A 27,308-nucleotide genomic window follows, 5' to 3' on the forward strand; every position below is an offset into this window, starting at 1 on the left:
TAATGTAAAGCCCTTCTGCTTCTTTGTTCTTTTCTCGAGTTAAATTAAGTTAACCAATGTTATGTTTTTATTACAATATCAGTACACCAGGTAATATAAGTCTAATATAACTTTAATATTCTAACTTAAAATCAAAATTTTATTATTTGAATAACTATACTAAAATAAACTTATATTTGATGTGATTAGTTCTTTCAACTATAGGGTCTTCTGCTCAAAGAAAAATGTGAGGAATATTCAAAGCTTAAATAAAACTACCAATTAGCATTCCAATTACTGTAATTTAAAAAAAAATTATTAATCAAAAGCAGTGCTATTTTATATAAACAACTAATTTATTCTTATACTTAAATATTAATAAGTCCTATTTTCAATATTCTAACATTACAATTTTAAATGGAAAACTTCATGAAAAACTATTAGCACAATAATATTCCTCTCTCCTTTTTCTATCCAAAGATAGAATTACATCTTTAAATTATACATAATGGGAAATAAACTTTATATTATTACAAAAATGAAAAGTGGGCTTAAAAAATAGAATGTAGAGTTTTAAATTAGTATTTTCCCTCTAATGATCAAACCACTATTGAATACACTAATCCACTCATGCTGTCAGATCCATTAGCTATAATTATTTTTTATTTTAATAAGTCTAACATTAAACACAAAGTTACTGAAAAGAAGAGATAAATATTATTTAAAATCCTAAATTAATAGCACACAGACCTGATCCTTTGGGCATTTGTTTTTCTAGTTTAAAATAAGGTGGAGGTATTGAAAATAACTTGAATTTTAAAATCAATCAGACTTCTGCATATAACAGCTACATAAATTTTGGTATGCTACTTAATATTTCTGAGGTTGTATGATGGGTGAAAATATTGGAAATAACCTACAAGAGATATCTGGTTCAAAATAAGTAAGTAGGGTCAAGTATTTCTCCTCAATCTCAAATTCCATTCAAATGGTACAACACAAATGCAAATAAATTTCTGGCAATGCTGAATGTCTGGGAGGATGTCACCAATTGATCAGAATAGTCAACTTTGTAGAAAATATAAAGCAAATGACAGCAGGACAAGAAAACCCAAGTGAGGCAAGAAAAGAGCAAAGCCATACAGTAAAAGAACAGAACCTCTTACAAATGAATCCTGATAACAGAACCCAAGAATAACCTGCAGCATGATTAAAGCAGAGTGATTATGAAAAGGAATGGTCAATGGGCCTTTTGCCAGGTAATTAGTTGAAGAACAGAGCAGTTCACTATTGGTTCTACCCTGAGGATATAATCATGCAATAGCTTTCAAACTGGAAATTCTGCAATCGAATATTAGTAAAGTAGGCAGCGGTGCTAGAAAGAAATGAAAGTGCTCCCAGGTAGCATGTAATTATCCCCAAAGACAAGGATGCCAGCTCAGAAGTCAAAGAAGTTTCATAATCTGGTCATGTGCCCCTTCTTTACCCAATACACACATAAACACACACACGCACACACAACACACATTCAACTACTTGAGCTATAGCTACTATAATCCAATTCTATATTCACATTTACTGCCAAGAGAAACCATTGTTCAATTGGATAGAGAAAAGGCATCCTGGCCAATAATTGTGATCAGCAAAGATCCTCATCTATAAATGCAAATAATCAAGAATCAATAGACATTTGAAGATATGTAACATGAAACAGACAAATAAATCTTAAATAGAAAAACGAAATCTTAAGCAAAATATTAATACAGAAAAAAAGGAAATATTAAGACCAGAAAAACAGTTTCAGAGGTATTTAAGAAGATGGAACAATCATTGGAAAAAAAAAAAAAAAAAAACAGAAGAAAAAGCTGCATTGGAAAACAATAGAAGAGTACTTAAAAACTTATAACATAATTACTGATATAAGAATTTAATAGATATAGGCTAAACAGTAGATTTTACACAGTTGAAGATTTAATTAGAGATCTGAAAATTTAAATCAGGGAATTCTCTCAGAAAAGATATGCAAAAGGACAAAGAAATGAAAAACATAAGAGAAAAAGAAAAGGATGTGGGGATAAAGGCAGTATTCCAGTGTGACTGTAGAAGCTCTAGAAGAAGAAAACAAGTAGGATGAGAAATAGGCAAGGGTAATAATATTAAACAGAATTTAAGATAGAATTTGCCAAAATTTGTTTAGATTAAAAAGCATAATTCTCTAGAAAAAATGAATGCATATATCCATCAAAATGTGAGCACCAGGATGTTTATAGAAGCTTTATTCATAACAACCAAAACCTGGAAACAACCTAGAAGTCCATAAACAAGAGAGAATATAAACAAATCCTGGTGTCCTTATAAAATGGCACACTATATAGTATGTAAAAAACATAAACTAATGAATGATCTGATGGAGCTGAAAACCATGGCACAAGAACTACGTGATGAATGCACAAGCTTCAGTAGCTGATTCAATCAACTGGAAGAAAGGGTATCAGTGAGTAAAGATCAAATGAATGAAATGAAGTGAGAAGAGAAGTTTAGAGAAAAAAATAGTATAAAGAAACAAAGAAAGCCTCCAAGAAATATGGGACTATGTGAAAAAACTAAATCTACGTCTGACTGGTGTACCTGAAAGTGACGGGGAGAATGGAACCAAGTTAGAAAACACTCTGGAAGATACTATCCAGGAGAACTTCCCCAACCTAGCAAGGCAGGCAAACATTCAAATTCAGGAACTATAGACAACACCACAAAGATACTCCTCGAGAAGAGCAACTCCAAGACACATAATTATCAGATTCACCAAAGTTGAAATGAAGGAAAAAATATTAAGAGCAGCCAGAGAGAAAGGTCGGGTTACCCACAAAAGGAAGCCCATCAGACTAACAGCAGAACTCTCAGCAGAAACTCTACAAGCCAGAAGAGAGTGGGGACCAATATTCAACATTCTTAAAGAAAAGAATTTTCAACCCAGAATTTCATATCCAACCAAACTAAGTTTCATAAATGAAGGAGAAATGAAATCCTTTACAAAGAAGCAAATGCTGAGAGATTTTGTCACCACCAGGCCTGCCCTAAAAGAGCTCCTGAAGGAAGCACTAAACATGGAAAGGAACAACCGGTACCAGCCACTGCAAAATCATGCCAAATTGTAAAGACCATCGAGGCTAGGAAGAAACTGCATCAACTAACGAGCAAAATAACCAACTAACATCATAATGACAGGATCAAATTCACACATAACAATAATAACCTTAAATGTAAATAGGCTAAATGTTCCAATTAAAAGACACAGACTGGCAAATTGGATAAAGAGTCAAGACCTGTCAGTGTGCTGTATTCAGGAGACCCATCTCACATGCAGAGAAACACATAGGCTCAAAATAAAGGGATGGAGGAAGATCTACCAAGCAAATGGAAAACAAAAAAAGGCAGGGGTTGCAATCCTAGTCTCTGGTAAAACAGACTTTAAACCAACAAAGATCAAAAGAGACAAGGAAGGCCATTACATAATGGTAAAGGGATCAATTCAACAAGAAGAGCCAACTATCCTAAATATATATGCACCCAATACAGGAGCACCCAGATTCATAAAGCAAGTCCTTAGAGACCTAGAAAGACACTTAGACTCCCACACATAATAATGGGAGACTTTAACACAACACTGTCAACATTAGACAGATCAACGAGACAGAAAGTTAACAAGGATATCCAGGAATTGAACTCAGCTCTGCACCAAGTGGACCTAATGGACATCTACAGAACTCTCCACCCCAAATCAACAGAATATACATTCTTTTCAGCACTTATTCCAAATTGACCACATAGTTGGAAGTAAAGCACTCCTCAGCAAATGCAAAAGAACAGAAATTATAACAAACTGTCTCTTAGACCACAGTGCAATCAAACTAGAACTCAGGATTCAGAATCTCACTCAAAACCGCTCAACTATATGGAAACTGAACAACCTGCTTCTGAACGACTACTGGGTACATAACAAAATGAAGGCAGAAATAAAGATGTTCTTTGAAACCAATGAGAACAAAGACACAACATACCAGAATCTCTGGGACAGTGTGTAGAGATAAATTTATAGCACTAAATGCCCACAAGAAAGCAGGAAAGATCTAAAATTGACACTCTAACACCACCATTAAAAGAACTAGAGAAACAAGAGCAAACACATTCAAATGCCAGCAGACGGCAAGAAATAACTAAGATCAGAGCAGAATTGAAGGAGATAGAGACATAAAAAACCCTTCAAAAAATCAATGAATCCAGGAGCTGGTTTTTTGAAATGATCAACAAAATTGATAGACCACTAGCAAGACTAATAAAGAAGAAAAGGGAGAAGAATCCAACAGATGCAATAAAAAAATGATGAAGGGGATATCACCACCGATCCCACAGAAATACAAACTACCATCAGAGAATACTATAAAGACCTCTACGCAAATAAACTAGAAAATCTAGAAGAAATGGATAAATTCCTGGACACATACACCCTCCCAAGACTAATCCAGGAAGAAGCTGAATCTCTGAATAGACCAATAACAGGCTCTGAAATTGAGGCAATAATTAAGAGCCTACCAACCAAAAAGAGTCCAGGACCAGATGGATTCACAGCCAAATTCTACCAGAGGTACAAGGAGGAGCTGGTACCATTCCTTCTGAAGCTACTCCAATCGATAGAAAAGGAGGGAATCTTCTCTAACTCATTTTATGAGGCCAGCATCATCCTGAAACCAAAGCCTGGCAGAGACACAACAAAAAAAGAGAATTTTAGACCAATATCCATGATGAACATCGATGCAAAAATCCTCAATAAAATAGTGGCAAACAAAATCCAGCAGCACATCAAAAAGCTTATCCACCATGATCAAGTGGGCTTCATCCCTGGGATGCAAGGCTGGTTCAACATACGCAAATCAATAAACGTAATCCAGCATATAAACAGAACCAAAGACAAAAACCACATGATTATCTCAATAGATGCAGAAAAGGCCTTTGACAAAATTCAACAACACTTCATGCTAAAAACTCTCAATAAATTAGGTATTGATTGGACATATCTCAAAATAAGAAGAGCTATTTATGACAAACCCACAGACAATATCATACTGAATGGGCAAAAACTGGAAGCATTCCCTTTGAAAACTGGCACAAGACAGGGATGCCCTCTCTCACCACTCCTATTCAACATAGTGCTGGAAGTTCTGGCCAGGGCAATCAGGCAGGAGATTGAAATAAAGGGTATTCAATTAGAAAAAGAGGAAGTCAAATTGTCCCTGTTTGCAGATGACATGATTGTATATTTAGAAAACCCCATTGTCTCAGCCCAAAATCTCCTTAAGCTGATAAGCAACTTCAGCAAAGTCTCAGGATGCAAAATCAATGTGCAAAAATCACAAGCATTCTTATACACCAATAATAGACAGAGAGCCAAATCATGAGTGAACTCCCATTCACAATTGCTTCAAAGAGAATAAAATACCTAGGAATCCAACTTACATGGATGTGAAAGACCTCTTCAAGGAGAACTACAAACCACTGCTCACCGAAATAAAAGAGGATACAAACAAATGGAAGAACATTCCATGCTCATGGATAGGAAGAATTAATACCGTGAAAATGGCCATACTGCCCAAGGTAATTTATAGATTCAATGCCATCCCCATCAAGCTACCAATGACTTTCTTCACAGAATTGGAAAGAATTACTTTAAAGTTCATATGGAACGAAAAAAGAGCCCACATTGCCAAGACAATCCTAAGCCAAAAGAACAAAGCTGGAGGCATCAAACAACCTGATTTCAAACTATACTACAAGTCTACAGTACCCAAAACAGCATGGTACTGGTACCAAAACAGATATAGACCAATGGAACAGAATAGAACCCTCAGAAATAATACCACATCTCTACAACCATCTGATCTTTGACAAACCTGACAAAAACAAGAAATAGAGAAAGGATTCCCTATTTGACAAATGGTGCCATGAAAACTGGCTAGCCATATGCAGAAAGCTGAAACTGCATCCCTTCCTTACACCTTATACAAAAATTAATTCAAGATGGATTAAAGACTTAAATGTTAGACCTAAATCCATAAAAACCCTAGAAGAAAACCTAGGCAATACCATTCAGGACATAGGCATGGGCAAGGACTTCATGTCTAAAACACCAAAAGCAATGGCAACAAAAGCCAAAATTGACAAATGGGATCTAAGTAAACTAAAGACCTTCTGCACAGCAAAAGAAACTACCATCAGAGTGAACAGGCAACCTACAGAATGGGAGAAAATTTTTGCAGTCTACTCATCTGACAAAGGGCTAATATCCAGAATCTACAAAGAACTCAAACAAATTTACAAGAAAAAAACAAACAACCCCATCAACAAGTGGGCAAATGATATGAACAGACACTTCTCAAAAGAAGACATTTATGCAGCCAACAGACACATGAAAAAATGCTCATCATCACTGGCCATCAGAGAAATGCAAATCAAAACCACAATGAGATACCATCTCACACCAGTTAGAATGGCCATCATTAAAAAGTCAGGAAACAACAGGTGCTGGAGAGGATGTAGAGAAATAGCAACACTTTTACACTGTTGGTGGGACTGTAAACTAGTTCAACCATTGTGGAAGACAGTGTGGCGATTCCTCAAGGATCTAGAACTAGAAATACCATTTGACCCAGCCATCCCATTACTGGGTATACACCTAAAGGATTATAAATCATGCTGCTATAAAGACACATGCACATGTTTGTTTATTGTGGCACTATTCACAATAGCAAAGACTTGGAACTGAATGAAATGTCCATCAATGATAGACTGGATTAAGAAAATGTGGCACATATACACCATGGAATACTATGCAGCCATAAAAAAGGAGGAGTTCATGTCCTTTGTAGGGACATGGATGAAGCTGGAAACCACCATTCTCAGCAAACTATCGTAAGGACAAAAAACCAAACCAAACCTATGTTCTCACTCATAGGTAGGAATTGAACAATGAGAACACTTGGACACAGGAAGGTGAATATCACACACTGAGGCCTGTCGTGGGGTTGGTTGGCAGGGGGGCAGGTAGGGATAGCATTAGGAGATATACCTAATGTAAATGACGAGTTAATGGGTGCAGCACACCAACATGGCACATGTATATATATGTAACAAACCTGCACATTGTGCACATGTACCCTAGAACTTAAAGGATAATTAAAAAAAAAAAGAAGTCAGATACAAAGGGGTTCATATCACATTTTTGAGTCAAAAATAAGCACAACAAATCAGTGGTGAAGGAGTCACTGTATCGGATTTTGCAGAAGGAGGTGAGAACAGGAACTTAGGAAAAATATAAGGCACCATTCTGAAAAGTGATTTTTGGTGTTTACATGGTGTATGTATATATGTAAAATTTCAAGTTATACACTGATTTGTGAGCTTTACAATATTTATTTTTACCTCAATTAAAAATACATTAGTGGCTGGGCGTGGTGGTTCAAGCCTGTAATCCCAGCACTTTGGCAGGCTGAGACGGGCAGATTGCTTGAGGTAAGGAGTTCGACAGCAGTCTGGCCAACGTGGTGAAACCCCGTCTCTACTAAAAATACAAAAATTAGCTGGGTGTGGTGGTGCATGCCTGTAGTCCCAACTACTCGGGAGGCTGAGGTGGGACAATTGTTTCAACTTGGGAGGCAGAGGTTACAGTGAGCCAAGATGGCGCCATTGCACTCCAGCCTGGCCAGAGCAAGACTCCATCTCAAAAAAAGAAAAATAAAACATTAGAGTTTATCACAAAAATAGAATAGTCATACCTTTCTATAAATAGCTTTTTGTAACAAAGAACTTCTAGTTATCTCTCTACATACTTTTGTCTTTAGATTTTTAATTGTAATATGTATAATCATATTATTTTAAAGACAAAGCTTGCATGCCATGTGCCTAGTATAGTGCCTTTTATGCTCAAGAAATGATAGTGCTTTATCATACTTTAAAATTTAATGACTTGTTTGAATTGAGTAAACATTTAATAGAAATGCTTATACAGTCAGTACATATACAGAATAGCAATGTATTAATCCTTTTTCATGCTGCTATAAACAACTGTCCAAGACTGGTTAATTTATAAAGGAAAGAGGTTTAATTGACTCACAGTTCAGCATGGCTTGGGAGGCCTCAGAAAACTTACAGTCATGGTGGAAGGGGAAGGAGAAGCAAGGCACCTTCTTCACAAGGTGGCAGGAAGGAGAAGTGCCAACAAGGGAAATGCCAGATGCTTATAAAATAATCAGATCCCATGAGACTTACTCATTAACACAAGAACAGCATGGGGGAAACTCCCATGATCCAATTACCTCCACCTGGTCCCACCCTTGACACATGGGGATTATTACAATTCAAGGTGAGATTTGGGTGGGGACACAGAGCCAAACCATATCAAGCACCCTTTGTGTATCATAATACTCTGGAGATTTAAAATATTTCTATGGCCTTAGATTTTCACTAAAGCTACAAGGATTTCCATGTTTTATTTCCGATCTAAAAATGAAATCGCTGGGATTTATCTATTCAATGATCATTTAGAAAAGTTTGCTGTCAAAAGTGCAACCTGTATCTGCTGACTTCAAATTGTTTAAAATTTCCACTAACCTCGCTGTGAGAATCTGAGGAAACATAAGTGAAATACTATTATTCTTGTCATAGATCACGGAGTAAAAATAGCCTGTCAAGGTCAAACATGCAAAGTAATGAGGATTTTTTTTTCTTTTTTACCTCTGAGCCATAATTTGGTCACCACTCCACTTAGGATATCCAACCAGTTAACACTCTCTGTGAACATTTGGAAAATGCTTCAATTTCCTAGTATTAGAGTGGCTACTTGTCCTTTATTAGAAATGGAAATTGAAGAAGCAACAAAGCAATACACTTCCATAGATTCTAGCTGATAGACTGTGAATTCCAAGTGCTGCACCTAAAACTATTTCAAGGTCACAAGTAACATAAACTTGTTAGGTATTTGTTAATAATAAAGCAAATGAAATAGGAAAATGGTAATATTGCCAGAACCCCGACATATGTTGATTTCTTTTATTGAACTGCTAATGTTGACTTAAAAAAGAAAGGTCAGATAAAGTTTCTTCAATAATTTTGAATTCTAAAATGTCATTAGGCAAAACTTCTTAAACACAAAAACTCATAAAGATAATATGAAATTAGTAATATGACTCATACTACTTATTACTATTTCCTTCCTTGCCCATTCCCTAAGCAGATGAAACTACTCCATCTTCTTATAAATTAATGCCATAGGCTTAAAGATAGTAAAAGCATGCAAACACTATATTCTCATAGATAGCTTCATCTCCAAATTGATGTTAGCATTAAGGATATCTGTATAATAAAAAACTATCTATGTTACAGAAAAGTCTCCATTGTTGAACTGCTACATTCCTGAATGTCAGATAATTACAGCGATTTATTGTCCTTGGAATTTATGGTCATTTTGTGGGCAAATGTAAATTGCCATTTTCTTTCAGCACAATATGTTATAATTTCAGAGCTATTTAAGTAATGCACCAAAAAAAAGCACAGAGAGTAGATAAATGGAAATTGCTAAAAGTAATTCAATAAATAACAATTAAAGCAGGACAATCAAAAAGGAAAGTCTTGTGGGGAAAAAAAAAAGCCAAATTTAGAATCTTTAAAAGTGAGTCTTATTTTGTTTCTTGAAATATTATTTAACACTTCCACTCTTTTGGATCTGGGAAGTTGGATCATAATGGAAAGGGGATAAAATTCACCCCCCGCCCCCTATGTACCCCTTGGGTTCTTTTCTTCAGTTTCAATTTTCTGATGTTCCATACTGGGCTCAAACTTGATACTCCTAATGAGGTGAAGAAACACTCACTTCATTCCTTAGGAAAACTGCATTCAGCTCAAAAGTTCATATGAACAGTTTTATTAAAATGCAAAGCCAAAAGCATGCAAAAAAAGACTATAAAGTTTGGCTAGAGTAATAAATAGGGACTCTCACTAAGATCAGATAGTCTCCATTGCTCTGGATGTTCTATAAAGATACCAAAGTAAGATTTGCAAACACACTACTTGCCTGTCTGATGAGAGTTCCAACTTCTCTCTAGGTTTCTCTCTAGTTCAAATTCTACCTATGAACAGCTCATCAATAACCATCCTAGCATCTGGTTTGACTTAATTCCATTGCAAAGAGAAGAGCTTTATGGAAAAAAATTTCTACACTCCGGGTTGTAACACGAAAACCTCGGGACTGTAATATCCTTCCCAACTCCCAAAATAGCAAGTTTCCGAGAGTCCGAAGAATAATGCAGACAAGTCCAGCTGGACAAGTGGATGAATTTATTAAGACTTACGTATGGGGGCACTCCTGGGTGGCAGCAGGATGACTCAAGAGATCCATGCTGCCTCCCATCTCTAGGCTGCTTTCGAGCCAATTTTCTGGCTCTTTGTCTACTGTGTGTGTGCCATGGGATTGTTTCCCTTGATAGTTTCATATTCTCTGGGAAGCTATGTAAATGATGTTAGCCTGGCCTGTTTGAAAACTATAAAAAGCAGCATGGGCTATAGCAAAGTGATGTCAAAGGAACGTCTGTTCCCTGGTTGGGTACCATGGCCTTGACTCACCACCAGGCCTTCAGAGTTCAAGTAGCTACCATACACCCTTAGGTAACCAGGTAGGGGAGGTGTCACACTACAAAGGTAGGATAAGTGTCTGCCACTACAGGATTTGCCTGGATTTCCTAGGATAGAAGAGTCTATCCATAAGAAGGGAAACAGAGAAATAACTGTACTGAACCCTGAGGGGTGTGGGAGAGATGAAGGGGTGGTCAGTGATTGAGAGGGAGAATCCCTAGTGAGCCACACAGCTTCAGAGGTTCTTCATGAAAACCAAAATACCTAAGACATTTTTTCAAGTTATTTGCTGTGTTGGGTACAAAGTAAACTCATTTCTTTGTCCTCCATTTTAAATTATTCTATATTGTTTACTAATGCTTTGACAAAAGGATAGAATTATTGAGTAAGACTCAAAGAAGAAGGCTGGGGGTCAACCGCCATATCAATTATGCACAAGCTGTTCTAAATGGCCACTCTATACTTGTAAATCTGCCCCTACCTACTTCCTAAATTATTTGGACAAAGTTGGAAATTTAGCAATTGTTCCTCTATCGTCAAAGTTATATGACTAAAAAGTACTATGGTCAGCAAAACTTGTTTGGCAAAACAAAGGTCTTACATAAAGTATGGGGTTAACAAAAAAACAGTAAAATGGAAATAAATACAACTTTCAAGCAGTAAGCAGACTTTCTAGAAGACATTTGTTTCCAAACCAAACTAGATTTATCCATCAAAACCTGCTTTGGTAGGTAAGTAGGTTTTTGAATGCTCTCCATCAGGAAACGCTGCAGAGTTTTCTGCTGAGACAAATTCTTTCATAAGTTTTATGCTATGCAGACTCAGTGTCAGCTCCGGAATTTCTATTTAAAAAGTTTATGGACAGCTATTTAGTTGGAAGCTGGGGATTTGATTTGAAGCAGGACTTACTCTAATAAGCACATTACTGCAAATGTATATTTCGGAATTGGGTTAGGGTTAGGGTTAAGGTTATGGGGAAAGCAGAGTTTATCAAAGTCCCTCAAGCAACTCCTTTGACATCACTTTGATACAGACCAGACTTGTTTTTATAGTTTTCAAACAGGCCGGGCTAACATCATTTACATAGAATTTTCCTCTGTTGTAGTTGTTTTCCAAAAGTCTCATCAAAGGCCTGTTTAAACACTTAGAATTTTCACAAAGTACGCTTACTCAATGTTACCTTTTCTGGACCTGGTCTTTTATTTTACTTTTTATAATTTTCTTTTTCCAGAGATGGAGACTTGTTGCGTTGCCCAGGCTAGTCTTGAACTCCTGACCTCAAGTATTCCTCCTCCCTTGATGTTCCAAAATGCTGGGATTATAGGGATGAGCCACCACTCCTGGCTGGACCTGGTCTTTTAGTCATTATATTGAAATGATAGAGCCTATAACAGATTTATTTGCACTGTACTGCCTAAGAAATCTATAAAGCCTCATGTTCTGTTTATGAAAGTTTGAAAGGTGTAAATTAAAATGTATCTTGGGTAACATCAGTTTCATTTTCTTTCGGGGAACTATACTACATTGCCAGGGCCACATTAACCAAGTGGTTACATTACTGTTAGGAAAAGGAGCAGAAGAAGGCAAATTGAATCTCCAATGTAATCCTTGCTTGATCTGCATCTGAGTTCTTTGAAAGAGTATAAGGCCTTCAAAGAAAGAAGAGTACATCTTGCTCACTACTGCATCTCCAGTATGTTGTATAGTGTCTGGCAGGTAGAGATGAATAAATAAGTATTCACTGAAATAATTTGGAACATCACCAAGAACAAACTCTGCTCATATGGTTTGGCTATGTCCCCACCCAAATCTTACCTTGAACTGTAATAATCCCCACGTGTCAAGGGAGGGATCAGGTGGAGATAATTGTATCATGGGGGTGGTTTCCCCCATAATGTTCTCGTGGAAGTGAATAAGTCTCACGGTATATGACGGTTTTACAAATGAGAGTTCCCCTGCACAAGCTCTCTTGCCTGCCACCATGTAAGACATCCCTTTGCTCCTCCTTTGCCTTCCACCATGATTGTGAGGCCTCCCCAGCCTTGTGGAACTATGAGTCATTTAAGTCTGTTCCCTTTATAAATTACCCATTCTTGGGTGTATCTTTATTAGCAGTGTGAGAAAAGACTAATACATCTGCTGACTCTTTGACCTTGGACTTCTCAGCCTCTAAAACTGTGAAAAATAAATACTTGTTGTTAAGCCACCCAGTCTATAATATTTTCTTATAGAATCCTGAGCTGACTAAGACACACTGGTATGTTTTTCTTGGTTAACGTTGTCACACTAAGCCTCCATTTTCTGTTCTAAGCCAATCCTGAAGGAAACAAAATATGAGTCATGTTAGCTTGCAACCTTAGAAGATCTAGTATTACTCTTACCACCCTGGCTCTGGCACCCAGCATTCCAGGAACAACCTCTGGACATCCACAGACTCTTCGCAGCATAGGTTTTCCTTACCTCACATGTTTTGGAGCCAGTTGATATTACTAGTGATAATAATTAACTAAAATTTACTGAGTACTTATAAGATTCAGCTAGTGTTCTAAGTGTTTTACATATATCATTTCTTTGACCTCACCGCAACCACATAGAAGAGATCCCATTATAGTTCTCATTTTGTAAATGAGGAAACTGAGGCACAAAAAGGAAAAGTAACATGCTTGATGTCACCTATTTGCATCAATTTTCCTGCATTGACTTCAGTTTTCACCACGATTGAAACTGCACGTGAACACCTACCATTTTCTGGCCAGAATTTGTATTCCCTTCTAACTCTGGTAGCACTCCATCTTGGGTGGAGGGAAACATTCTTCAGAACTTTGCATCATTCAGGTATCAGCATAAATGCCATTTCCTTCAAGAAATCTTCCCTGACTTCCAAGGTTTAGTTTAAGTGTCACTCCTAAATATTCACATGCAGCCTGTAGTAACTCTATTGGAGCACTTCTCGCACTATATTATAATTGTTTATTTATGTTCCTGCATGCTCTTTGGTGGCAGAACCATATTATCTCATGTATATCTTACTAAACAGCCTATCTTTGATACGCTGATCCCTAGCATAGTGCCTGGTACACTGTAAGATGTTCAGTAAGTAAATGTGAAGGGATGAAGAAATGAGTAGATGAGCCTACTTTCTGAGCATCCATTCTGATGTGAATGGAATGATCTAGTCCATGATGCTGCTACCAGCTTGTATCATTTTAAATATCACTTCCTCCCTGGACTTTATTACTCTCCTATCTGCTGATTGAATCTCCAATGTAATCCTTGCTTGATCTGCATCTGAGTTCTTTGAAAGAGTATAAGGCCTTCAAAGAAAGAAGAGTACATCTTGCTCACTACTGCATCTCCAGTATGTTGTATAGTGTCTGGCAGGTAGAGATGAATAGATAAGTATTCACTGAAATAATTAATGAGTAAATACATAAATGAATTGTGCATGATATAGCTCAACAGTCCCTCAAAGGCTACTCTTCAGAGTCAGGATAGGTTTCTCCTGCCCCTGTTCTACCAGCCTTGTGTTCCTTTTCTATCTCTACCAACTGTGGTGCTAAGGTCTAAATATATTTTATGTTCAAGAGTGCCCTAAAGAGACATTATGAACCTGTTCTCATTCAGATAAGCATTGAGAAGCAACTGAGAAGTGATAATATGTCTTCCTGTATGCTTTTAAAGCAAACCCTCCTGTGCGTCCAAGAGCCAATACTAAGAGAATCTCAAACTCTGCAAATTCATCCACAACAATCCTTTTGTTTCTATAAGGCTTGAGATCTGCCTGGTTCCTGATACTAAGCTTTTTGGCCAGGGTTTTCTGAAAGACCCTTGGAAATTTAGTTCCATATTCTAAATGTCATTAAAAACTGACCTTATTTTTAAAATGCCCTCTTTGTCTATATTTAACATTTAAACTTTATAATATGACTTAAAGCATTTCTGATATATTCCCAGACTAGTTTTCTACCCATGGACTTAAAGTTAGCTTTTAGCTTAACTGATTTTGACCCTTAATGTTTAATAAGAATTTTAGCTCCCATGTTCACCCTTTCTCTTATTTTCCTTTGATGCTAGCTACCTAAATTAAAATACTTTACCTTAATTTGCAGCCTCTAAGACTCAATTCCAAGCACCAACTCCCCTGACATGGACCCCATCCAAGATAGTCTTGGTTCTAATGTGGCTAGGAGGTGAGACTTAGATATTTTATTTTACTAAAAAAAGAATGTATCAGCAACAGAAATACAAGTACGGTGTATCATAGGATAAATATAAAGTCATTTTTATTCTCTTTCCCTTGTCTGTAGAGCAATAAAATCAAAGAGGAATTTATTTATTTCCTCAGTGATCTCTAACATCATCATGGATTATAAATTTGGTTCATAAGTTACCTTAGTTGTAGTTTTACAAACAACTTATAACAAGATGTAGTAAAATAGCTGAAAACTTATTGCTAAATATGTGTATTGACCACAGGGATTTAGCTCTAAAATGACTGCAAGTGAATTTTTTTAAAAGGCATAAACCTACTAGGGCAAAGTGAAAGGAAGAAGACATAAGAGCCGAAGAGTTTTGAAAACTGAAAAGCAGATGGATGAGTGGTAACTGGCATTTAAAACCTGAGATTAAAAAACAAAAATCCCAAGTCACTAGTCAGAAAAGCTACGGAGAAAAACTATTTCAGAACCCATGAAGTCTCAGTAACTGGTGGTTCCAGGTATCCTGGGATGCCAAAATAAAGATGAAGCTAAAACAAGGTCTGGTTGAAAGTCTGAAAAACAAGCCTCCACACAAATGCAAGCCACTGTCACTCTCTAACCCTGGCAGAAGATTGGAGTTGTATTTTCTGGAAAGGTAAAAGAAAGTCTTAGTTTGGCCGAACACCAACCATAGATACAGTTCAATTTGGGGAAGGAGGAAGATTCTGTCTAAGGCTCTCAGAATGCTGCAACCAGATATAAACTCTCCAGTCAAGAAGCTGGAAAAGACTTGTTTTGGAAATCTCAGCAGTCCAAGAGAAAACACTGAAAGAAATTAACATTTGGGGTTGCTGATTTACTTAAGGCAAGGGTCAGCCTGATCACGATAAAGTGAGGACCACAATTAAGGAGGCCCATTCACATGCACAGGGCTTCAATCCACTTGTTATTGTCCGATTTTTAAATATGAAGCAGAAACCACCACATACATGAGGAAACATCTAATATAAATGACGATAACCAAAAGAATAAAAGAACAGACACAGCAACATGAAGGAAACAGAAACTATACAGATTAAAAAAATATTTGAAAATATTATCCATGTTAGCTAGAAAGGAATAAGAAAAGGCATGTTCTCACTCATAGGTGGGAATTCAACAATGAGAACTCATGGACACAGGAAGGGGAACATCACAATCCGGGTACTGTTGTGGGGTGGGGGGTGGGGGGGGCGGGGACAGCATTAGGAGATATACCTAATGCTAAATGACGAGCTAATGGGTGCAGAAAATCAACAGGGCACATGGATACATATGTAACAAACCTGCACATTGTGCACATGTACCCTAAAACCTAAAGTATAATAAAAATAAAAAAAAAAAGAAAAGGCATTACACTTGTGAAGAAAGAAGTGAAAGCTATTTTAGAAAGGGGAAATGGTTCTTAGAGAAAAAAAGAGCTCTTGGAAATGCAAAATATGACAGCGAAAATGAAAATAAAATCTTAACAGAACACTTAGAAGATAAAGAATGTATAACAAAAAGAGAAATAGAGAAAACACAATAAAATTAATGGATCACTCCAGGAAGACCAACATCCAGATACAAAGAGTTTCAAAAGGAAAAAACAAAGAAAATGAAGGGAAGGAAGTCTTCAAATAACCATTTCAAGAAATTTTCTCAGAAATGAGGATCCAAGTCGCCTTATTGGAAAGGCCTGCCAAGAGCCCAGCACCTTGGTTAAAAATGGATTCAGGACAGGTGCAATGGCTCACACCTTTAATCCCAGCACTTTGGGAGGCCTAAGTGGGTGGCTCACTTGAGCCCAAGAGTTCAAGACCAGCCTGGGCAACATAGCAAGACCCTGTCTCTACAATAACTAAAAACAAAACAACAAAACAAAACAAAACAAAAAAAAACACATAGCCAGGTGTTGTGGCACACACCTGTATTCCTCGTTACTTGGGAGGCAGAGGTGGGAGGATCACTTGAGCCCAGGAGGTTGAGTCTACAGTGAGCCAAGATTGTGCCACTGCACGCCAGCCTGAACAACAGAGCAAGACCCTGTCTAAAAAACAAAAAGCAATTTATACCAATGCACATCATCATATCATCATGATATTTCATAACTTTACAGAAAAGATCAGATGACATGCTTCTAGAGAAAGTAAAACAGGTTTTATACAAAGAATGAAAAATCAGATTATTATGAGACTTTTCAACAGCAATCTGAATAAAAATTATTTCCAATATACAAATCCAACCAAATCAACAATTAACACCAAGGTTAAAATAAAGACATTTTCAAATATTCAAGTTCTCTAAAAATTCATCTCCCATATATCTGTTCTTAGGAAGTTACTAGAGGACGTGATCTATCAAAATGAGGAAGTGAACTGAGAAAGTGAACCTAGGAAGAGTAAGACATGAAATCCAGGAAATGGAGATTAAGCCAAGAAGGAAGGCAAAATATTAAGAAAAATTGCAAGATAACTCTTCAGCAGACTGGGAACGAATTGGCCAATTTGCAGCAGGTCACAAGTCCCAGGTGAAAACACTTTCAAGAAAATGCAATTGATAGGATACTTAATGTGTTTGAATATGTTGGCAGGAGATTTTTAACAGTTGCAAAGAAAATTGGTAGATGAAAGAAAAACTTAACAAATATTATCATGGTGAGGAGATGGTGGGGCCATAATATGGGCAGGAAAGGAAGTTTTCATCGTGTACTATTAGGTTGGTGCAAAAGCAATTACAGTTTTTGCCACTGAGTAGTTACTTTTGGCTTAATTGTGAATTTTGTAACATAATTGAAACAACATAAACATTGTGTATTATTCTAACCAAAATTACAATAAGTGTGTATACATGTATGCTTGTGTGTGATGGGCCAGAAAAGTGAAAAAGGGTTAACCCCTCATCTTCTATAGCTGAAAGTAAGTAGATAGGAACTAAAACTTTAACAGCGGGCGGGGGGCCAGAGGGGAGGAATATAAGTGATATGGTACGGCTCTGTGTCCCCACCCAAATCTCATCTCAAAATGTAATCCCCATGTGCCGAGGGAGGGACTTGGTAGGAGGTGATTGGATCATGGGGCTGTTTCCATCATGCTGTTCTCATGATAGTGAGTGAGTTCTCACGAGGTCTGATGGTTTAAAATCGTTTGGCAGTTCCCCCGGGCTCTCTCTCTCTACTGCTGCAATGTAAGACATTCCTTGCTTCCTCTTCACCTTCTGCCATGATTGTAAGTTTTATGAGGCCTCCCCAGCCATGTAGAACTGTAACTCAATTAAATCTCTTTTCTTTATAAATTACCCAGTCTCAGGTAGTTCTTTATTGCAGTGTGAAATGGGCTAATACAATAAGCATGTTATTTAGAAATATATAGACAAATACCAACAGCATCTCATCCATGTAGTATAAAGTGGGAGAGAAAGACATAAGCCCCTAACATATTTTATATTCCTTGGAAAGTAGTTTCTAAAGGAAGGACCACCTTCTCAGCAGAGGGAACTTCTCTACATGTTATAGTCATGTGTCTACATCCTTTACTAAAGACCTATCAATCTTTTCTCAAGAGGTTACAGAACCACCACACTACCATCACTCTAGTCTCAAGAATTCCAATGCTACTTACATATGGTTATTCATTTTTATCTAGTTTATATTTGCTGCCAGTCCTTTCCTGAAGAATTTGGTCTTTCCATTTTCACATTCAAATCTTCCTTTTTTACTGTGGTCCCCAGAGCTATGGCCTTCATGTGCTACTGCAACATGATTGCCTTCCTGTTAAATAAATGTCGAACACACGCACTTTCTGCTCCTCAGGCTGGTGTGGCTGTGCTGACTGATTACCACTTTTACCAATATTGATGGCCTGATTAGATTCCCATTACAGCACCTTTCACTCTGGTACCTAATTGAATTAGAATCTGGAGGCTTAAACTACACAAGCTACCCCTGCTCTTAAAATATGCAGATGGTCTTTAAGGAAAGATACTCCACTCCCAACTAAATTATATACACAACAGACATGGTCTGTTATGGTATTAAGCTCTAATATAGGTGTGTCTGCTGTGCAGGAAGCTGGGATCCAGCTAGTAAAATAATTTTAAATTTTCATGAAAAAAACAATTAGACCATAGCAACACTATAGAATATCTGTTTATTCACTCATTAACTCATGTAATCATTCAACAAACATTGGCAAGAATTTATTTTCTGCTTGGAATGGTGGTCAGTAGAGATGGAGAATAACAGAGGCCTGCTCTCTGCCCCAATGCAACTCATAATTGAACAAGGAAATCAGTTAACAGAATCATTAATTATGGCGTGTGTTCTGATAGCTCTATGAGAAAATATTTAGACCTCTTTCACTCAATATTCTAGGGCACACAATTTTTCAAACAATGAAAGTCATTCGATCTTCTAAACAAATCTTTCAGGGAAGTGGAATAAGGCAGAGGAGGATATATTTATTATTCAGCACCCACTACTCCAGTTAATGGTGATGACAAATAGACACCTCACCTGAACACAAATCCTTGCTTATTTTAATGAGAAATTGCTGTGAAAACACAGGAATCACCTGAAAAGCCATGAAAGAAAGAACATTCTCCAATATTAGAGCCATTACCCTCTATCTTCTGTGACCTTTCCAGCTGCAAAAGTAGTGCTCCTTAATGGCTTTTAAGTCCCTGAACTTCAGACCCAGGCCACATTTATTTACATCCCTAACTTGCTAATTTCCCCATTCCAACCTTGAAGTAGCCTCTCGTATGCTACTCTATATCAGCAGAGGTAAGCTGTTCTACAAATTTCCCTTGACAATCTGAGTTCTCTAGAGTATCCCATAATAAAGCTCTGTTGAGATTCCCTGCAAGTGGCAGTTAATAACATATTTTCTGAGTACATCTCTGGCAGACAAATGACATAGCATGTAGTGGATGCACTGATGCACAGCCTAGATCCCTCTTTAGGAAAGAAGAACTTGTTCTCCCAGCTACTGGGAATGCTAACAGAAGATGATATTCAATCATCAGTTCTCTTTAAAGATTGCCTTAGCTGGAGAAAGCTGCCTTGCTTAAAGTTACACCTTCTTCCAGCAATGGCTGACATTCACACATCAATGTAGGAATGCAGAAATACTGCTCCTTTAGCCCTACAGAAAGCTCTAAAAAGCCATCATGGTCAGCTCCAGAACTGCTCAGCTAATGCAGTTATAGGGAGTGATCATGGTACGACTTCTCCCCAGCCAATTCTTCTTCCTTTTCCTCACTTTCACAGCCCCATAGCAATCTTTAAGAAACGTCCTGCTCCCAGGGAACACTACCTGTGGCCACAGGTTTAGAAATTTTATGCCTCCTTGCTCTAAAATTTTACACAAAGAGTCTGAAAGTTACTTTTTGGTTTTCCTTTATTGGATTGGGTACTATTGGTAAACATCTGTGATGGAATTAAAAATTAAGAACAAATAAAACCTCCCAGCCTTAGAGTAAATTTCTGCTACTAAAGAGGATTCTGATTTGCCCCACTTCAAGTCTCTTCTCCCTTCCCATGCTCCACTATGGTTATCTGTTGCTTGAATGGAGAATCAGGAAGAAATACAGAGGAAAGGAGAACATGAGGCGAACACTGATAAAGAGCTAGGACACTTTGAGGAGAGGTTGGAAGTAGAAGTAGACATGGGCAACAGATAGAACAGGAGAAAAGGGATGATGTAAAAATTGTTACTGGGAGATCATTCATCATGATCAAGTTGGATTTATCCCAGAATGAAAGGATGGATTAACATATGACAATCTATAAATGCGATATGCCACATTAACAGAATAAAAGATAAAAATGATATGATTATCTCAATAGATGCAGGAAAAAAAAGCATTTGACAAAATTTGCCATCCTTCCATGATTAAAAAAAAAACCTTAACAAATCAGGTATAGTAGGACTGTATCTCAACATAGTAAAGGTCATATGTGGCAAACCCACAGCTAGCATGATACTCAACAGTGAAAAATGGAAAGATTTTCCTCTAAGAAACAAGACAAGGATGCCCAATCTCACCATTTCTATTCAACATAGCACTGAAAGTCCCAGGCAGAGAACCTAGGCAACAGAAAGAAATAAAAGGTTTATGAATTCCAAAGAGAAAGGTTAAATTGTCCCTGCTTGCAGATGACATAATCTTATGGAGAGAAAATCCTAAACATTCCACCAAAAAACTGTCAGGACTAATAAAAGAAATTCAGTAAAGTTGCAGGATACAAAATCAACATACAAAAATCAGTAGCATTTCTATATACTAACAAGTAACTATTCAAAAAAGAAAATTTTTTAATTCCATTAACAATAGCTACAAAAAATGTATAAAATTCTTAGGAATAAACTTAACCAAGGAAGTGAAAAACCTGTACACCAAAAATTACAAAACACTGATGAAAGAAATTGAAGAAGACACAAATAAATGGAAAGATATTCCATGTTATATATTGAAAGAATTCATATAGTTAAAGTGTCCATACTGGCCAAAGCAATCTACAGATTCAATGCTATCCTTATCAAAACTCCAGGAAATTTTTCACAAAGATAGAAAAATAATCTTAAAATTTGTATGGACCTACAAATGAGCTCAAAAAGCTAAAGTGATCCTGAGCAAAAAGAACTAACTACTTGACTAAAAAATATACTACAGACATATAATATTCAAAACAGCATGGCTGATGATTGTCTTTCTGTGCCTGGCTTACACACATAGACCAACGGAACAGAATAGAGAACCCAGAAATAAACCATTCATTTACAGTCAACTGATTTTTGACAGAAATGCCAAGAACATACAATGATAAAGAACTGCCTTTTCAATAAATTATGTTGGGGAAACTGGAAATCTACATGAAGAAAAATGAAATTAAACCCTTATCTCACACCATAAATTAACCAAATCAAAATGGACTGAGGACTTAAACATGAGAGCTGGAACTATAAAACTACTAGAATAAAATGAAGGGGAAAAAGCCTATGACAACAGTCTGGGAGATGATTTTTTTATATGAACCCCAAACCATAAGCAACAAAAGCAAAAATAGAGAAGTGAGAATGTGTCAAACTAAAAAGCTTTTGCATAGCCAGAAAACTGAAGAGACAACCTACAGAATGGGAGAAAAAATTGCAAGCCATACATCTGATAAGGGGTTATTATCCTACATATATCAGAAACAAAAGCACCTCAATAACAAGAAAACAAATAATCCAATTTAAAACAGGCAAAGGACCTGAATAAACATTTCTCAAAAGAAGACATACAAATGATCAACAGGTATATGAAAAGATGTTCAACATCACTATCAGAAAAATGCAAATTAAAACCACCATGAGATATCACCTCACAGCTGTTAGGATGGCTATTATCAAAAAGACAAAAGATAAGTGTTGTCAATGATATGGAGAAAAGAGAACACTTACACATTGTTAGTAAGAATCTAGATTGGTACAGCCATTGTGTGGTGTCACAGTATGGAGGTTCCTCAAAAATTATACCTATCATATTATCCAGCCATCCCATTACTGGATATATATCCAAAGGAATTGCAATCAGTATGACATGAGGAACAGATAATTGCCATCCAGTTCCTTGTGGCTGTAGGACTGAGATCCCATTTTCTTGCTGAGGACTGCTCTCTCTTTTCAGAGGTCACCAAAATTCCTTCTTACACTCTTATCTTCAAAGCCACAATGGGGAAAGTCCTACATACACTTTGGATCTCTCTAACTTCTGCTACCACCACTATGCCATTAAAGGGCTCATGTGATCAGATTAGGCCCACCTCAATAATCCCTCTTTCTTAAGGTCCACTGACTATATATCTGCAAAATCCCTTTTGGTATGTAAAACAACATGATCACAGGACTAATAGTAGTGGCAAAGTCTACTTCAAATTCTACCTGCCACAGAGCTTCATTTTAATCAACTCTTACTGAGGATAGCTTTTAGATCACATTATTGGTTGAATAACATTTACAACTAGAAAATTATGACTATAGACTTTTCAATATCAGGAATTTGGTAGTGAGGTTTATGTTGTTGTTGTTGTTATTTTTCTTGCTTGCTTGTTTGTGTTTATGTTTCTAGAAAGGTGGATTAAGAGAATTTTGAATCAGGCTGTTTATCAGTATAATTTCCATAGAATATTTAGTTGGTAAATATAAATTCTGGTATCATTACTTTCTCATTCTACACTCCACATGCCAAGAACTATGGGTGGATCAGGTGAGGATTATATGAAACACTTCAATCTGGCATAAGGCAAACTATTACCCTCTAGCTGTGGCATCACTCAGTAGGATGATCAGTACTTGCCAAAAGAAGCACCCAAATCCACATATTCCTTTATAAACCAAGATCCATAGTTTAAAGGGTTGGAGCTGCAAAGGATGCCTTCCAAAATAACTCAATTCAATACACATTCATTCTTCATTCTATCAACATTTAATATGTGGGTATCAAGGGCCAATTCTGTGACATGTGCTGGGCCTGTAGTACTACGGTGAACAAGATAGATAAGGTTCACCTTACCTTGTTTAAATTATCTTCACGGGTAACACTTTCTCATATTTTAAAATTTATATTATTTATATGAGTATTTGTTCATTTACATTCTAGTGGAGGCAATGAAGGATAAATGAGCAAATACACATATAAATAGTATGAATTTTAAAATATCAGAAAGTGTTACTTGTGAAGATAACTTAAGGTAAGATGGGAGTTAGTGGGTGCATACTTGAGTTTGGATGGTGTTCTGGTTAATTTTAAGTGTCAACGTGACTAGATTAAGAGATACGTAGATAGCTGGTAAACCATTATTTTTTATTGTGTCCACATGAGATTGGCATGTGAGTTGGTGGATTGAGTAGGGAAAATCTGCCTTTAATGTGGGTGGTCACGATCCAATTGTGCGAGGGCCCAGATGGAACAAAAAAGCAGGGGAAAGGTGAATTCCCTTTCTCTTTCCTGGATCTGGGACATCCTTCTCTTGGCCTTGAATATCAGAACTGTAGGATCTTCAGCCTCTGGATTACGTGACTTGCCCCAGGTCTCAAGTTTTCAGCCCTGGCTTCCCTGGTTCAGAGGCCTTTGGACTTGGACTGAGTCACACTACCGGCCTCTGTGGTTCTCCAGCTTGTAGATGGCCTACCTTGGAACTTCTCAGCCTTCATAATCATATGAGCCAATTCCCCTAATAAACCCCATCTCATATATCTGCCTATCTATATATTGTATTGGTTCTGTCTCTTTGGAGTGCCCTAATACAGATGGTCAGGGAAGGCCTCTCAGAACCAATTACATTTAAGGTGGCATCTGAATGACAAGAAGAAGCTGAGCAAGCAAAGGTAAGGGTGAAAGCATACCAGGCATAAGAAATAGGCAAAATAAAGGCCCTAAGTCAGGCACAGACCTGGCATGTTTAAGGAATAGAAAGAAGACCAGTGTGACAAAAGCACAGTGAGCAAAAGCAGAGGGAATAAGCAAGAAACACAAGGGTGTGTATCATACAGAGTAGAATTACTTCGTGGCATACAAAATATGAATAAGATGCCATGCTAATCCAGTGGAGAAAGAAAATCTGGCATCAATTTCAAGCCATTGGGCCACGTAGGGTGAGTGGTCATTAAACTGGCCTTCGACCAGTTTAGCGGTGGGACTGCATGGAAGAGAAAATGCTATACATACTCATCTGATTGACGGAAGAATCATATACCTTTTACTGCTGTACTGGTTCTTCTGTTTGAAGCCTGAAATAGACCGTCTTGCAATTTCACTTCTGTTTACATCAGAAAACACAGAGAAAAGAATAATGACAAGCCTGTCATGTTATAACTATCCATCTCTAAAGAGTCAATTAAAAAGTTAGCAACCAAAGCAGAATAACATGCACAAATTCCTACTTCCACTTTTCCTTTTTTATTGTTCTTCGAAGTTTAGTGCCATCTAAAGAGGAATCTGTGGTTCTGTATTTCTTTTAGAAAAGGTATTAATACAAATACACTAATACACTCACTCACACTCATACTCATGCCATATACACACTGAGGAAAAAATATTAATATGAGCAACACAAATTTCAGGCAAAGTAAAAAGCATTTTATTTCAAACAATAAATAGCCTACACAGTGTATTGAAGTGTATTTTGTCTGATGCTAAACAAAATATTTCAAAATTTGACTCTTCAGTAACAATAGTAAGCATAACTCTGTTTTATAAAAGAAACATATATGATAATTTTAAAAATTGTCCTTTTTATATTTGGACTCTTACCTGGATTTAGTTCAGAGAATTACAGCTACAGGAATAAGCCCTTTCTCAGCATCAACAGATTCACTAATCCAATCCCTTTACTCTCTGAGAGTGGCAAGGCTTGCCTGGTTAAATCCAGGGCTTTCTGGTAGATCCGGCTGAATTCCCATCTTCCTCTGTCATGACTTAATTACATTTCTATAACCAAGTTAATTAACCACTCTGTGACTCAGTTACTTAATAATTTAAGTGTGGTCAAAATCTGACTACCTTATAAAGGTTTTCTCAGGATAAAATGAAATAATATATGCATGTTATTTGAAATAGTACCCAATCTTCAGTCAGCATTCAGTGAATGTTAATTTACCTTATTATTCATTTATGTGTGGCTCACCATGTCAGAATGCATTTTCATTATTGTCACTATGTTATTGAGTACTTGTCATGTTTCAAGACCTATGTTAGGTGCCAAAATATAGCATTAAATAAGACAGAATTTTCCAGAAAGAACTCAAAGGACAGATTCTTCCGGCTCCAACACAGATTAAACAAAACTTCAGCAGCTCTTTTTTTATTACTGCTGCCATCCTCACATTCACATGTCTGTCTAATAAATTATTCTTAGTATGTATCTTCCATATATGTGTATATGTATGTGTTACCATTATAATAGATAGGGATCATTACAATCCTAGAAGTATAAGAAGGGAAAACCAAAAACACAACAATGTGTTTTATATGTTTAATATTAAATTCCTAGGAACTGCACAAAACCAAACAAAAAACTCATACACCATGAAATTTTATCTGTTTGATAAAAAGAATCCTATCGGTAAACTGTAACAGATAGCAAAACCCACAGCACTATCCCTGCCAGCGTCTTCCTGCTGGGATCACAGCTCCTGCAGCCCTGCACAGGGATCCCTATTGGCTCTGCCCTGCCAGCTGCAATAGGAGCAGCCAGAGCTCTTTTTCAAAAATTATTCTATCAGATTACCAAGAGAAGCCTTAAAGAATCTTCTTTAATGAATAATTGCCCATTCCTTTTTGGAGGGAAAGTGGATCAGTTTTTGTTCATTCTCCACTAAGTTTATTTAGATTTTCATGATCAGTTATATTATTGGTTCCTACAATGAATGTGCTACTTAGTTCACTGTTGTGGGTAGGTGGTTCACTGCGAGAGCTCTGTGAGGCCTAATTTCCACAAGATTACCCACATTTCCCAAAAGAGACCTAAGTTCAGGAAGGCTCACCACACAGCTGCTGTGTGCATGCCTCCAGGTTCCTCTAGTCCAGGTTGCTTCATCTTTGGTCATGCAGCTCTCATTCTGGGTTACCCTTTTGGCCATCAGTAATGCACTATCTTTTCCTGGCCCAGCTTTCCATGAGTGAGTAGCTTCCACCTCATTCAACAGATTTTAAGGCCCATAAAATCAAGGTACTTTGAGGTGGTCAATAACTTTGATTTTTATTTACAACCAAAATCAGGGATCTCAAGTCTTTAAAGTGTTTGCTATATTTAACCTTAAAATAGTACTATAATTAATATCTGTACTTATTTTTCTATCCCCATTATAAAACCCTAGTCCCTAGTTACATATCTTAACAAGCAGGTACACATATATACTATATGAAGTCAGAGAATAATTGTAATATCCTTTAGAAGAATGCACGGTTATATAGATGACTAAAAACTCAGCTACGAACTTTTCAGTAAAATAATAAAAATGAAAATAGGTTACATTATTTGAGCATCCTCTATGTATCAGGAATATATTTTACATATTACTTTTGAACCTCATAAAAATTTGGCTCTATTAGCCCCCTTTAAAACATGAGGACTCTGAGTCTTAGGTTTAGTATAATAATGCCATGTTCTCATAGCTAGTAAGTAACATAGCCAGGTTATACATCCAAATTAGTCTAGGTATAAAACCTAACTCTGAACTATTATGCATTATACTCTCCTTCATCTTGTTGGCTAGAGGTTATATATATTTTATCATTGAGCACTGAGTCACCCTAATTCTAGGCCTTTGCTTCTACAGCAGCCAGTGACTACTACACTTAACTGTTGTTCTCAGCAGCTGAAATGCCTACAGCCCCTTGGCTGCCAGTTCCAGAAAACTGTATTGTTTGCAAACTCCTAAGAGAATCAGC

This window comes from Hylobates moloch, unplaced genomic scaffold, assembly GCF_009828535.3.
Source record: "Hylobates moloch isolate HMO894 unplaced genomic scaffold, HMol_V3 SCAFFOLD_2, whole genome shotgun sequence".
Classification (NCBI taxonomy): domain Eukaryota; kingdom Metazoa; phylum Chordata; class Mammalia; order Primates; family Hylobatidae; genus Hylobates; species Hylobates moloch.